The sequence below is a fragment of the Zea mays genome, chromosome 4 (genome assembly GCF_902167145.1).
Source record: "Zea mays cultivar B73 chromosome 4, Zm-B73-REFERENCE-NAM-5.0, whole genome shotgun sequence".
NCBI lineage: Eukaryota > Viridiplantae > Streptophyta > Magnoliopsida > Poales > Poaceae > Zea > Zea mays.
The window spans coordinates 116,503,537-116,517,673 of NC_050099.1; the positions used below are offsets into that span (position 1 = coordinate 116,503,537).

At 43.1% G+C, this 14,137-nt stretch overlaps 1 pseudogene; it reads left to right on the plus strand.

Moving 5' to 3' along the window:
* Positions 1 to 12,159: 12,159 nt before the first annotated feature.
* LOC118476937 (ATP synthase subunit beta, chloroplastic-like) lies at positions 12,160 to 13,696 on the plus strand (annotated as a pseudogene).
* Positions 13,697 to 14,137: the final 441 nt, after the last annotated feature.

Consider the following 14,137-nt stretch of genomic DNA (forward strand, 5'->3'; position numbering starts at 1 on the left):
CTACCATCCTCAGACTGATGGACAGACTGAAAGGACTAATCAAGTATTGGAGGACATATTGAGAGCTTGTGCCCTTCAGCATGGTAGTAGTTGGACAAGAGTCTACCTTATGCTGAGTTCTTATATAATAATAGTTACCAGGCCAGTCTGAAGATGTCACTGTTCGAGACTCTATATGGCAGGAAATGCAGGATTTCTCTACATTGGATCAGACTAGAGGAAGACAGTTCTTTGGACCTGAACTTATTCAAGAGGCAGAAGAACAAGTCCGTATAATTCAGGAAGAATTTGAGGGTAGCTCAGACCAGGCAAAAGAGCTACGCTGATGATAGAAGAAGACCACCGGAGTTTGAGGAAGGTGATCATGTGTACCTCAAGGTGTCACCACTTCGTGGAATGAGGAGATTTAAGGTTAAGGGCAAATTGTCCCCTTGCTTTATTGGACCATTCTGAGTTTTTAGGCGAGTTGGAAAGATGGCCTATCAACTTGAACTACCTGATAATCTATATGATGGGCATAATGTATTCCATGTGTATTAACTTAAGAAGTGTCCTAGTGTCCCGAGAAATAAGGTTATAAAGATGTGTAAAGTACAATGGAACCATCATGGAGAAGATGAAGCTACTTGGGAGAGAGAGAAAAGGAGCTTCGCATAGATTTTTCCCATCTTTCCACTAGACTTTCCTAAATCTCGAGGACGAGATTCTTTTTAAGGGGGGTAGGATTTGTAATACCCACTTTGTACCAAAAACATGGTATTCTTTTATATATGGGTGTTATCTATATTTAACATTTCATGAGAACATCACATGAAAACAAATAAATAAATAACGAAAGACACCAAAATAAATCTAGCATCATGCCGAGTTTTACTTGATTGTGCATTTGTGGTTAATAAAATAAACGTGTCATTAATAGCATAACAATGAACCCATAGAATTTAAACCCTAACTTGAAAATAAAACCATGAAAATGGAGAAGGAGAGAAAGAAATATCATATAACACAAAATAAATTTTAAACATATAACTTTATCACATTTTGGTATAACCAAGTGGAACAATTAGACTAAGTACAAACGTGCTGCAAAGTTGGATTTAAATTGAGGTTTTGAATTTAGAATTCAAAATAAATAGAGAACAAAATAGAAAATAAAAAAAAAAGAAAACAGAGAGCCGCCACTTGGGCCAGGAAAGCATTTTGAGCCCACTGTCCATTTCCTTGCGCGCGGCCCGGGATGGAAAACCAGCGCCGACACCCCTACCCCACGCGGCAGCCACCCCATCGCGTGCCTCTTCTGTTAGCCACTGAACAGCGGGGCCCCCGGTCAGCTCCTTCTCCTTCCTACCCGCACGCGCAGACGAAACAGAACCCGCCGTTCTCCCCGCTGGTCGTTCGCAACAGACGATGTGCATAGCTCACGTGCCTTCGACTGATCCTTCTTCCCCTGCTTTCTCGGCAACAAATTAGGTGCCCAGTAACCGTCGTCTTAACTAAATGAGCGCAAAACCCGGTCAGATAGGTCCTTGCCGTCGGCACGATATTGGCGGGGACTTTGATCGTGGGCTTCAAATGGATGCCGCATTGCCCTCCGCGTGAGCCGCACTTAGATTAGCTCCAGTTCACGAATTCCCATACGCCACTGGATTGAGAGAAGAAGAAAGCGTCGGAGGCAAAACGCGAGAGAAATAGGTGAGGGAGGGAGAGTAGATCCGTCGTTGGCGCGCGCAGTCGTAGTAGCCCTGCCTCGTCATGATGCTCTAGTGCGGCGGCGCTGTGCTCTGGTGCTCCAACCGCTTTCGATTCCGCCGAGGGGGGACGCATGGGTCGGCTTGGTCATCTCTTAATTGCTCGTCGGACTTTGGAGATCACCTTCTCGCCGCCATGCGTCGACACCGGGACTTACGCTCCACCTGTGCCGGTAAGGACCGCTTCATGTGTTTCGTTTCTACCTTCATATCATGTTGCGTCTCGCCGATGTCCATTTCGAGCACTAGTGCGCTGGGGCAGAGATCACTGGTGAGCTCGCCTGGTGGCGATGGCGGCGCCGCCGTCTGCGAGCTGGGTATGGAGGGCGATGGCTATGCAGCCTTTCGATTAGATACGTGCGGCCCTGATCACCTCAAACACATCCCCTTTGCCTCATCGAAGCTGGGCCATTGATTCTTGATCCCTCCACCGTGAACACTCGTGATGGTATGTTAACCGGGGAACGTTAGATCGGGATCCAACGGTTGTGATTGTGTCCGGTTCGGGGTGATGAAGATCTAATCTAGGCCATCAACGCTGATCCAACGGCCGTGATCCCGCGATACCCCTTCGCGGGCGCAGATTAACACAAAGGCCCCTGTGTTTTAGAGAAATGAACCCGCCATCCTGCGCTGTATGGCTTAGTGCCTTAGGAAGAATTACCCTGTGACCCCTGCGTTTCTCTGTTTTAGTGCACGCAGTCCAGAGAGCAGGTGGTTCAGGAGGAGCCACAAGGCGAGGAGTATGATCTGATCTAGGTGGCGTTTCTCAGTCGACATTTGCGCCGGCGATCCTTAGTTCGTTTTATATTTACTCTTTTATTTTGTAATAAGTCTTCCGCTATGTAATAAATACTCTGATGTTATTGTGACATTTATCTCTATACACTCTGTTATTATATATGATGTCTTCTTTGGCGCATGTATGAGACGCACCCGGCTTTGTCCTTTAAAACCGGGTGTTACAATGACCTGGTCGAGAGAGTACAAAACATCGGTGTAAAAGATTGAGTGGGATGGTTATGGTTATAGTAAGGGGCGAACCAAGTGCTTGCGCGAAGAAGCGAATCAATTAGAATGGAGACAAGGAGAGGCGAAACTCAACTAAAATGGAAAAGGGAACTCGACTATCATGAGCGAAGTGAGGGAATTCCTTCTGATTGGGTCCCTTAGGGGAGAGACAGAAGGTATTATTAAATAGAATCAGATCTTTGACGATCCAGTATTAGCTAGTGAGTGTATGGACTCAGACTTTGGTGACTCCCTAGTGGCCAGGGAAGCGTTAGCTTCACCCTTTGAACGTCTCATTTACTCTCTCTAGCTCTCGACTTTACGTATAGGAATTTAAGGTACATTGGTCGATGAAAGTGAACATCTATCTTATCTTACGCCACTTACTCTACCTTTACTTTGTGGAAGACGTCCGATTGAATGATCTCCAGTGGGTTCTATTACCATGTGTACCCAGCCTGCTTCCTTCTTTTTTACCAGCCTCTCTGCTTCTGTCAGTATAGAGGAAAGTCTTCAATCCAAATAAAAAAGGAAAAAAATACCTAGCATGACACATCAGCTACACCATCAGAGCCTGTCCACTTGCTAGTCAGGAAAAAGAACCGCTCCGTTCCGTGGGCTTCTTTCGCAGCTCTCTTCACGCTCGCTTTACGAGTGCAACCAAGTTCAATAAACTGTGAATGCTAATTTAATTCATAGACTATGTTGGTTTCTATCTAAGAGTCCTGTGAGACGCTTTCCTTCTCATACACATCTGAAGGAACGTTTGATCATCAGCATTAGAGAGTTTTGCAGGTCCTTGAGAGAACGTTATCCAGCCACCATACCATGGTCTGAGGTGAAAGAAATTGGTCCTAGTCCATAAAACGAAAGGTGCTGGGCAAGCGCAGAGAAGTCGTCTGAAGGGGAGTTCCATAGGAATGTTCAACTTCGATCAACCTTGGTCCCATGCCTAAAAAAGAAAGAAGGTAAAAAATAGGGGTGATATAATCCACTGCTCGCCTAAGAATGTACTGACGTAATCCCTACTATGGCTTCCCGAAGGATCCAGCAGCTAAGAGGGTCCGAGCCATAACGGATTGATGTGACCGTAGCGGTGACTGGAATCGATCTGAATGAGGCAGTTATGGGACTTATCTTATCTAACATAAAATATATATATTATATATGGAGGAAGGATTCAAAAAAGGTGGGGGTCAAGGTGTATAATACGAGCTCCACTTTCAGGCAATGAGCTAGCTTAACCCTGATTGCTTAAGGTTTAATACAGTCATGTTGGATCTGCTACTAATACTAAGAAAGGCAGAGAAAGACTAATTGCGACAGCTCAACCGGATGAGACATCTCTTTCTTATTTACAGAACTGTGCCAACGTGTGCCTACATTGTTTGATTTACCAGTTCCGGGTATTGGATTTTGGAATAGAAAGAATGAAACTAGTACCAGCTTATCGCCAACTGTGCTTTCTACCAACTCCGCCAACCCCAGACGGGAATATTTCTTTTTTTTATAGCCGCACCTGAGCCCGCAACTGCTGCCTCTACTCCGCCTACTTCTTGTGCCGACTTCGCCAGCCTCGCAGGGTACCGATTTCCTCCTGCTTTGTGTGCGTGCCATTGACTCCTTTAATGGGTCGAAACCTACTTAGTTCTTTTTTTCGTCTATACAAGAAAAGAAGGATTTGTGTTTAGCAAGACAGAGAATTTAATAAGTAAAAAAAAGTGTGTACCCTTTACCGAAAAGCAAATATGACAGATAGGGTACGGCATATTGCTTTTTCCTGATTGATCTAGTTGACGACAGTTGACTTGTTGGACCGATTGTGGAGTGGATTGGAATAGAAGTTTCTTATATACATATATTCGTGTTTACTGATTTCGCATACTAGGAATGGAACTTAACTTGATGTAACCCATTGGAAACTCTCTTTGAGACTCATTATCTGTTATATACGACAGGCTAATTAAGTCCTTAAATTATTGAGAAGAAAGGAGTCTTTCCTTACACAAAACTGTTATGTTATTATGCTGCTCGTGCAATCAAAACTTAGAATAGAAGAAAAAGAGTTCCCTCGAGACGCATCCTCTTCTCCTTCGCTTGTGTGACTATCATGAGAAGAATTCCATTCCAAGAAGTAAAATAACAAGAAAAAGAACGAGGTCAAGATCTGTTGTTACCAGTACCGACGAAATGGAGAAAGTGTCATCCGGGAACGCAATCTACTACATTAGTTGGTGTAGCCAAAGAAGAGGATATCCCCTTTTTTTACCTGACCCATTGGTCTTCAGACCAGACCCATACCATAGCTACAAACACTTTTGAGTCGGAGGAGACTGGCCAGATCGCCTTCTTGAGGCTCTCTGGGCTTATCGGACGTCAATCTGTATAGAGCCACTGGTCAAACACCCTTCTCCTTAGTCATTGGCATGGACGCCATTCTTCCCAGTGAACTCGACGATTCCTTCCCTGCGCCGTTCTGCTCGACGACGATATGACTGATAATCAGAAGCGAGAGGCTCTGCTCTCGAAACTTTACCTCCTCGATTCAGTGGGAGAAAAAAAAGGTTACGAGCGGCAGAGCATGCACAAGTCTATAAACGTCAACTCAGCCGCGCTTATGAAAAAAACTAATATAAATAAAAAAGATTTCCAACGCACAGCACCCTAAGGGTCAACTTAAGCCCCTTCCTTAAGGAAAGATCTTTTTTTATTGTCATAGCGGTCAACCCCGGGAACGCGTACCGCCTTGCCAATGAACATGGGGATGAACTTCCTGAACCTTGGAATGACATGTACTTGAAAAAGTACTACGCCTGACCGGCTTCCCGGTAAGCCCTGAAAAATGTTTGGCCTATCTGATATTTGTGCGTAAACCATAAATCCAAATCGATTCTAGACTGTCTTCCAATCTACATGCTTGACTGAGTGAGGATGTGGCAGCTTTTGTTCACATCATATTCCATTAGATAGAAAGAGCTACAAAAGGTGTACCAGATAGATTCATATAGTAGGCTTAGGCTCAAATAGCGCTTTGACTGATATAGGTAAAAAATTTTCCAATTTACATTACATCCAGGTCTTATCTACTTAGTTGTGGGCATTGCCCCCTGAAATAGAACTTTTCGCGTCCCCCTGCTTTTGCTATGGGGCTGGCGGGTTCACTCCTTGCCATGAATAGGGCTGGCTCCTTCCCTGAGATAGATAGAAGCCAAGCCCACTACACGGTGCGAACTCCTAAAGAAGAGACTGAACTTACTTTCTTTCTTGCTTGCTTGTTCCCTAGGATTATGATTCCTGGGGTTGTTGCTTGCTTGGTTTGTTTATGCTTAGCAGCGGTTCGTTCAAAATAAAAAAGGTAGAAGCCGCTCAGAAACGATGTTCTCTTGTCCCCTCGGGACAGCGCTTTCACTCCTTTCCTCTGAGCTATACCTAGACCTCCCACTCCCACTCTCACATGTAGGCGGAGATGGAGACTCGTTCAAACTTAGTCTACTAAAGGATGGAGGATGGAACCTTAAGGAAATGAACCTAAACCTATAAAAGTGTCGGGACATTAAATAGATATAAAATAAAATAATCTTTTAGTCCCTCAAAGTCCAAGTTTAAGAGGCCAGTCCCAAAACATTTCTTGCAGGACCACCTTTCTCCAGGTCTCTTTTTTATTGACTTTGGCACCCACACGTATAATGTGAGGAGAGGAATCCAAATTCGATGCATAGTTGTCCCTCTCTTCCCTGAATTCCTCTGGCAGGATCCCTTACTGGAAGGGGGGTAAAGTATCTACGCTCTAGTCGTATGTATCCTGAGAAGGGAGTGACCTAAAACGGAGGAATGCTTGTTCGTCTCATTCGGATATGTATGGCCGGGGTCTGGTAGCTCCCTATGACTATTCCTATTGGGATGGCAATCTCATCTCGAATCACATATCGTGTGTTCGACGTTCCTTTCGTTCGCATATCTTTGAATCGAATCAGCTTCTGCGGGCGGGGGATAACCGAAATAGAAGTGCTGCCGGGGTGATTGACCATTAGGATCTAGTCTTGTTCCTTAGTTTGGTTTTTCCTACCAAGGATCCAATCCAGCTATGCTATAAAGTTATGTTAGTGGCAGATATGGATAGAGTATGGATAGAGAAAGTAGCAGCTCGCTTTCTTTCGAAGACGGGGTTGAGAAGAAGGTAAGGCAGCTTCTTCGATCCAAATCTTATGAACAGATTCATTCATTTCAAATTAAGAATCATACGCAACCTCAAAGAAAGATAGCCCTCCTCTTTACGAGCTTAGTAACGGTAAATCCGTTCCGTTAATGGATGGGCACGAGCGAGGGGCGGTGATTGGAATAGTGACTCATTGGCTATCAGATAAGTGAAGCCACCCAAAGCTATTCTATTATCATAAATAGAGGTAAGAGCTCCTCAGTTTCGTATATAGCCCCCTCCAATCCATGGTGGATTGTCTTGCTTTTCATCAAATAAGACCTAGCAGCTTACTTAAAGAAATGAAATTCTCGCTAGGGTGCTTGCTATCGGGGCAAAGCTTTTTCTATTTATATAGGCAGCTCCATTCCTTGAAAGCCAGTCAATACTAGAGTAGAGCTCAGAAATCCTTCCTGGGCAGCCTGGTTCCAGCTCCCTTCATTCCTCTGTGAGAATAGTTCACGTATAATACTTTAGAGCGAGTAACTAGTCTATCTATTCGCCTTTCTATTCTAGTAATTCTACGTTCCTCATTCTATATACGATACGTTCCTCATTCTAAAGCTAAAGTAGTGACTCTAACTAGAATATAAAGACTTCACCTTCAACCCAAGCCAAGCTATGAAATAGGGATCATGGAAATCGGGCACACCCGAGTAAATCTAGACTAGATGATCTTGCGAGGCGATGCCAGACCCAGAGTATAATGTCTCCGGGACTAGACTGGCTAGAAGGTAGTGCTTATTAATATCGGAGCTGAAGTGCGGATCAGTCGTGAGAAAATAAAATCCTTTGAATGGATCAGTGAGTGTAGGAAAGCCGGTTCCGCAGGATCACTTATGTTATGTGATTTCGTGGGAGATGCTTCTGAATCAAAAGATGCTGTAAAAGCTCAGAAACGAGGCTTCACAAATTCTTTTTGGCATGCCCCCTCTACTTCTACCTGTACCGATTCATGGAGTTGACACTAATCCATTCTTTCTATATTTCTTTCATTCTCTTTGATTGGTCAACAAAGAACTTTGACTCGGGCTCTTCCCCTCCCTCTTGGAGGAATATAGCCATCCATCAAGCCTACCCCAACATAAACAGGAATCACCTGATAAGCTGAGTGATAAAGCTATCAATCTATCCTTTGACTGGCACTTTAGCAGAAAATCATGAAATAAACCTGGGCCCACTAAAAGTCCTTATTTAGGGAATCTTACTTACTTAAGAAAATAATCAACTGCCACCACCACATCATTAAGGCCCGCACCTTCAAGCCCAGTGGAATTCTCGTTCGGATGCTATTCTCGCTCAAAGATCTCAAAATGTCGTATCAAAAGGAGAGCGTCAATTCTCTTATTTCAGCATCAATCTGAAAGAGTCTTAGTCCCATAAGGCCGAAACTTGGAATTGACTTGATAGATCTTCTGCTTGTCTCTCGAGAAACTTTGTATTGGTCTCCACCTCAGCCCAGTCTAACTCTGCTGATAGACTGTGTTTATATTCTTCTACGAGTAGCCTGCCCAGCAATGGAAACGTATGAGCGTTAGTTGGCAATGGAAATGGGTGCAATAAATCAGGTATCTAATCTGGCTAGAGAAAGGCTAACTTCAAAACTCAGGGCTTCTCATTGATAGCCATAGTAAGAGGTTTGTCCTGTTGGTGGTTGATTCAAAACTACTTCCTCTTGCACAACTATAATGGGAACTACTATAATGGAATGGGAGAGGAGAAAATACTCGAGGAGAGGAATATCAACTACGTAAGAAGCTTCCTCAATAAGAGTGGCTGTGCCAAGACACCCTTGTTGGAATTGATCTACTGCCAAAGTGGAGTGGGAATATATAAGAAAGTCGAATGGATCTGTGGAACTCCCCCGAATAAAGGAATCAAAGAGTGACTCGCCAGACTGGCGATCAAAACAGAAATTATCCTCCGGTCATCCACTTTCCATCGAGGGAGAGTCGACTAGCTTAAAGAAAGGTGCCGGAAGAAAGAAAAAGATCCTAGTCTCCATTTCAGAGAGTATAAGCACAGGAAGAAGGTATCAGGAATGCTGGTTCGGCGGAATAGGGTGATTGGTAAGGCTTCATCCCTAAAGTTATTCAACACGTGGCTACTAAGAAAATTGGATTCCTTTTTCTAAAGTTATGCTCGTAAAGCTGCAAAACTAGTAAACTTATCGACCTATCATCCGTTCTTACCTGAGCTGAGTCTTGACTTCACTATCTGTGACTTAGCCCCACATTCTTGTGCCAAAGAAAGACAGAAGGAAAGAAACCTAGACTTGGAATCCCGGCGCCTTGACTTTATATGACAATTCTAGATGAACTGGGCTAGCTAACCAGACAAGAAGGAGGTCCCGGGCCTGGACCGGCACGATTCTAGTAATTATACGTTCCTCATTGGATCTCGTGGAGTGTACTCTTCCCTTTGTTTAAGAAGAAGTTGGTTTAAAGAGTAAGAAACACTTATATACCATAAATACTCTTTCTCACAAAAAGATCCAACTTTTCGGAGCGTAGCTTAAGGCCACACCTGTAGAGCCATGGCCCTCAATAATTCTATATGCAAACTTATCCTTGCGGAATGAGCCATTCTGGGCATCAACGAAAGAATCCATAATCATTGACGAAGAAGACAGCTGTTCAAGTAGTAACTGAGGTGTTGCATTGAAATAAAGTAGCATTGCGAGATACGAAGAAAGAAGCTGGAAGTCTATATGGAATACGCTCTTTAAGGTCGATTAAGGCTTGTGTGAATGTTGAACATCTGCTACCAATCAATCCCATTCCCATTCCCATTCGTATATGGTATATGACACCTTCTTAATTGAAAGCATCTCTCGTCGAAACCGCTGAAGAATACATAAGATAGGCCCACTAGATTGGCACCCCCGTGGAGTAGGCTAGAGGCTCATTCGCGAACGTGGAATCAAGAGGGTTTTTTATGGATGTGACAAATATATCTCAAGCTGAGGCCGCTAAGGAAGTGCCAGCACAATCATGAACTGCGCCCATCAGAGCTTCTTCTAGCAACCCAAGAACTCTGGCACGTCTGAGAACCCGTGTATTCCGCCGTGTATTCCGTGTTTTCTTCCTGCTTTCTGCTTTCTTGAGGAGAAAAGGGGCTCATAGAATTAGATTCAAATAGAATATGAGTGAATATCTTTCGTTGCGCACCAGTTTACGAGCAAGCATCCTTCGTTTGGTACGGAACAGGAAAGGGAATTCGAAGAAATCGTATCTTTCATAAGCATCGTTGGTCCGATCTGCTCAAAAATAGAAATGAAATGGTGAACTTGCCTTAGAGAAAGAGGAATTCTTACTTCCAATCGGAATCGTTTTTAGGCAATACAGGGAACCGTCCCAAAGGGGCTAAAGTATGTGTGGGTCTCTCTCGTCGAGTAGACCTTTTCTCGCTCTCTTTTTCTTGCAAGAGTTGTACCAGCGTTGAGTGAGGGGTTGGATCAAATCAAGAAGCTCAGCATTGAGGGATCAAGTCTTGCTTGAATCGATTTTCTTTGACTGCCTGAGTGCATATCCTCACTCTGTCTCCAGCTTTTCCGAAGGATTGCTTATCCCATGCTTTGAGCGCTAGTTTGGTCTAAAACAGTTTCTTCTTTTTTCAGAAACATTGGATTTCCTGTGACCGGGAGCTTTCTTCACTACGGGGTGGGTTTCCACATGCTCAATTCATGGCTTTGGTCCAGAGCTGGCAGCCGGAATAAGATGAGGATTGGGGCATGATCACTGCAGCCCCGCGTAAGATATTCAGCACAGGAAAGGAAGCTTCATGCTTTTGGATCCACTCAGGATTCACTAAGGCTCGCTCTAGTCTGCCGACGATGCGTCTGGCCCCACCGGATGGATTGCTCCAATAGAGTAAGTGCCCCGAGGAACGAGATCGGTCAGGTTCGCATTCTGCAGACAGTCAAGAAATCCATGTTTCTGGCACCTTCTACCGGAGAAATAAGAGATTCTTGAATCGAAATCAATGAATCAGATTTTACCTTTGGGATGGGAAGTAGATTGCTGGAGAAAAAACTTCTAGAGTGAAATGAACAACTAACACCTAGGTTCTTTTACCTTACCTCCTAGGCTGCGCTGCGAAAAGCTTAGAGAATCAAGAATCATCCTCTGAGACTAGTTCTGTACACGCGCTAAAGTGGCGCTTGCTTCAAACTAGGTTGCCAGAGCTGGCACTTATCGATATAGAAACAAGAGCAGGGCTTGATATGATACAAACACAATCAACTTCCGCATTCGAGGGCAGAGGTATCGGCACTTGTGGAGTAAACCTGACTCCGTTCGTGTTAGGACATCCATCCTTCCACTCACAGCTATCAATCCGGTATTGGAAGCTCAAATCCTCTTCTCTTCCACTCCACATGTCGAGATTGCATTGCAGTAATAAGCTTGTCTATGAAGAGCTAATCTAATTGTATTAGTTTCTATAATGGATTTCTTATGTGGAATACTAATGGATAGGGCCTCGTTGCTAAGTGCTACAAGATCTAGTGCACTGGAACTCGTGGTTATGGACCCGAATCCTTTAGTATGGAACATTGTCTTTTCCAAGTAAAAACCCCTAGTATATGAAAGAATGAAAAGGTGCTTTCGTTCTTGTGGAATAAGAAGCCCTCGTACCTTAATGAAAGGAAAATAGGAATTTTACTATAGGAATTCGATAGGAATTGAGTTGTTGTTATGGTAAGTTAACACGGTTCGTTATTAAACCGTGGATTTGATTCACCAAATCCATCATTATTGTATACTCTTTGATAGATATAGCGCAACCCAAACCCTAATCTTTATTTTACAATTTTTAAAGTTCTTCCCCTTTGATATTTTGAAATTAAATACCTAAATACTAAGAAAATTCTCTGTTGACAGCAATCTATGCTTCACAGTAGTATATATTTTGTATATCGAAGTCCTAGATAGGAAAGTAGAGTAGGCACAGCACAGATCCTTCACAAAAGGTGAAATTTATATGAAAAAAATGGATTGAACTTTCCAACGGATTCATTCCATAAGTAAACGATTGAATGGGATTCGATTCGCTTGGGCAACGAAATCAAGTGCGAGCCCCCTTTTCTTTTTTATTGAATTAACTAATTCATTTCCTTTTGACTTTTGGATTTTTGGATATTTTTTTTGATTTGGCATTATTCAACAAGAAAAAAAATTTCGACAAATTCCTTTTTTTAATTATGTGATAATTATGAGAACCAATCCTACTACTTCGCGTCCCGGGATTTCCACAATTGAAGAAAAAAGCGTAGGGCATATTGATCAAATTATTGGACCCGTGCTGGATATCACTTTTCCCCCGGGCAAGTTGCCTTATATTTATAATGCTTTGATAGTCAAGAGTCGAGACACTACCGATAAGCAAATTAATGTGACTTGTGAGGTACAACAATTATTAGGAAATAATCGAGTTAGAGCTGTGGCTATGAGTGCTACAGAGGGGTTGGGTTGATGAGAGGAATGGAAGTGATTGACACGGGAACTCCTCTCAGTGTTCCAGTCGGTGGAGCTACTCTCGGACGAATTTTTAACGTTCTTGGGGAGCCTATTGACAATTTGGGTCATGTGGATACTAGTGCAACATTTCCTATTCATAGATCTGCGCCTGCCTTTATCGAGTTAGATACAAAATTATCTATCTTTGAAACAGGTATTAAGGTGGTCGATCTTTTAGCTCCCTATCGACGTGGAGGAAAAATCGGACTGTTTGGGGGGCAGGAGTAGGTAAAACAGTACTCATCATGGAATTAATCAATAACATTGCTAAAGCTCATGGAGGTGTATCCGTATTTGGCAGAGTAGGGGAACGGACTCGTGAAGGAAATGATCTTTATATGGAAATGAAGGAATCCGGAGTAATTAATGAAAAAAATATTGAGGAATCAAAGGTAGCTCTAGTCTATGGCCAAATGAATGAACCACCGGGAGCTCGTATGAGAGTTGGTTTAACTGCCCTAACTATGGCAGAGGCAGAATATTTCCGAGATGTTAATAAGCAAGACGTGCTTTTATTCATCGATAATATCTTTCGTTTTGTTCAAGCAGGATCGGAAGTATCCGCCTTATTAGGCAGAATGCCCTCCGCAGTGGGTTATCAACCTACCCTTAGTACAGAAATGGGTTCTTTGCAAGAAAGAATTACTTCTACCAAAAAGGGATCTATAACTTCGATCCAAGCAGTTTATGTACCTGCAGACGATTTGACCGACCCTGCTCCTGCCACAACATTTGCACATTTGGATGCTACTACCGTACTTTCCAGAGGATTAGCTTCCAAGGGTATTTATCCCGCAGTAGATCCTTTAGATTAAACCTCAACTATGTTACAACCTCGAATTGTTGGCAACGGACATTATGAAACTGCGCTAAGAGTTAAGGAAACTTTACAACGTTACAAAGAACTTCAGGACATTATCGCAGTTCTTGGATTGGATGAATTATCAGAGGAGGATCGTTTAATTGTAGCAAGAGCACGAAAAATCGAGCGGTTCTTATCACAACCGTTCTTTGTGGCAGAAGTTTTTACCGGTTCTCCAGGAAAGTATGTTGGTCTTGCAGAAACAATTAGGGGATTTCAACTAATCCTTTCCGGAGAATTAGACGGCCTACCCGAACAGGCTTTTTATTTAGTGGGGAACATCGATGAAGCTAGCACGAAAGCTATAAACTTAGAAGAGGAGAGCAAATTGAAGAAATGAAATCTTTATGTACTGACTCCTAAACTAAACTAATTATTTTGGATTGTGAAGTGAAAGAAATCATTTTATCTACTAATAGTGGCCAAATTGGTGTATTACCAAACCACGCCCCCATTAACACAGCTGTAGATATGGGTCCTTTGAGAATACGCCTCCTGAGCGACCAATGGTTAACGGCGGTTCTGTGGAGTGGTTTTGCAAGACAAGAATAGTTAATAATGAGATCATCATTTTAGGAAATGATGCAGAACTGGGTAGTGACATTGATCCAGAAGAAGCTCAACAGGCACTTGAAATAGCCGAAGCTAACTTGAGTAAAGCTGAAGGTACGAAAGAATTGGTTGAAGCGAAGCTAGCTCTCAGACGAGCTAGGATACGAGTCGAGGCTGTCAATTGGATTCCCCCATCCTATTGAAGACAATCTAAAGATTTCGTTGATACAAAGAAAAAGGAAAAAAGGGT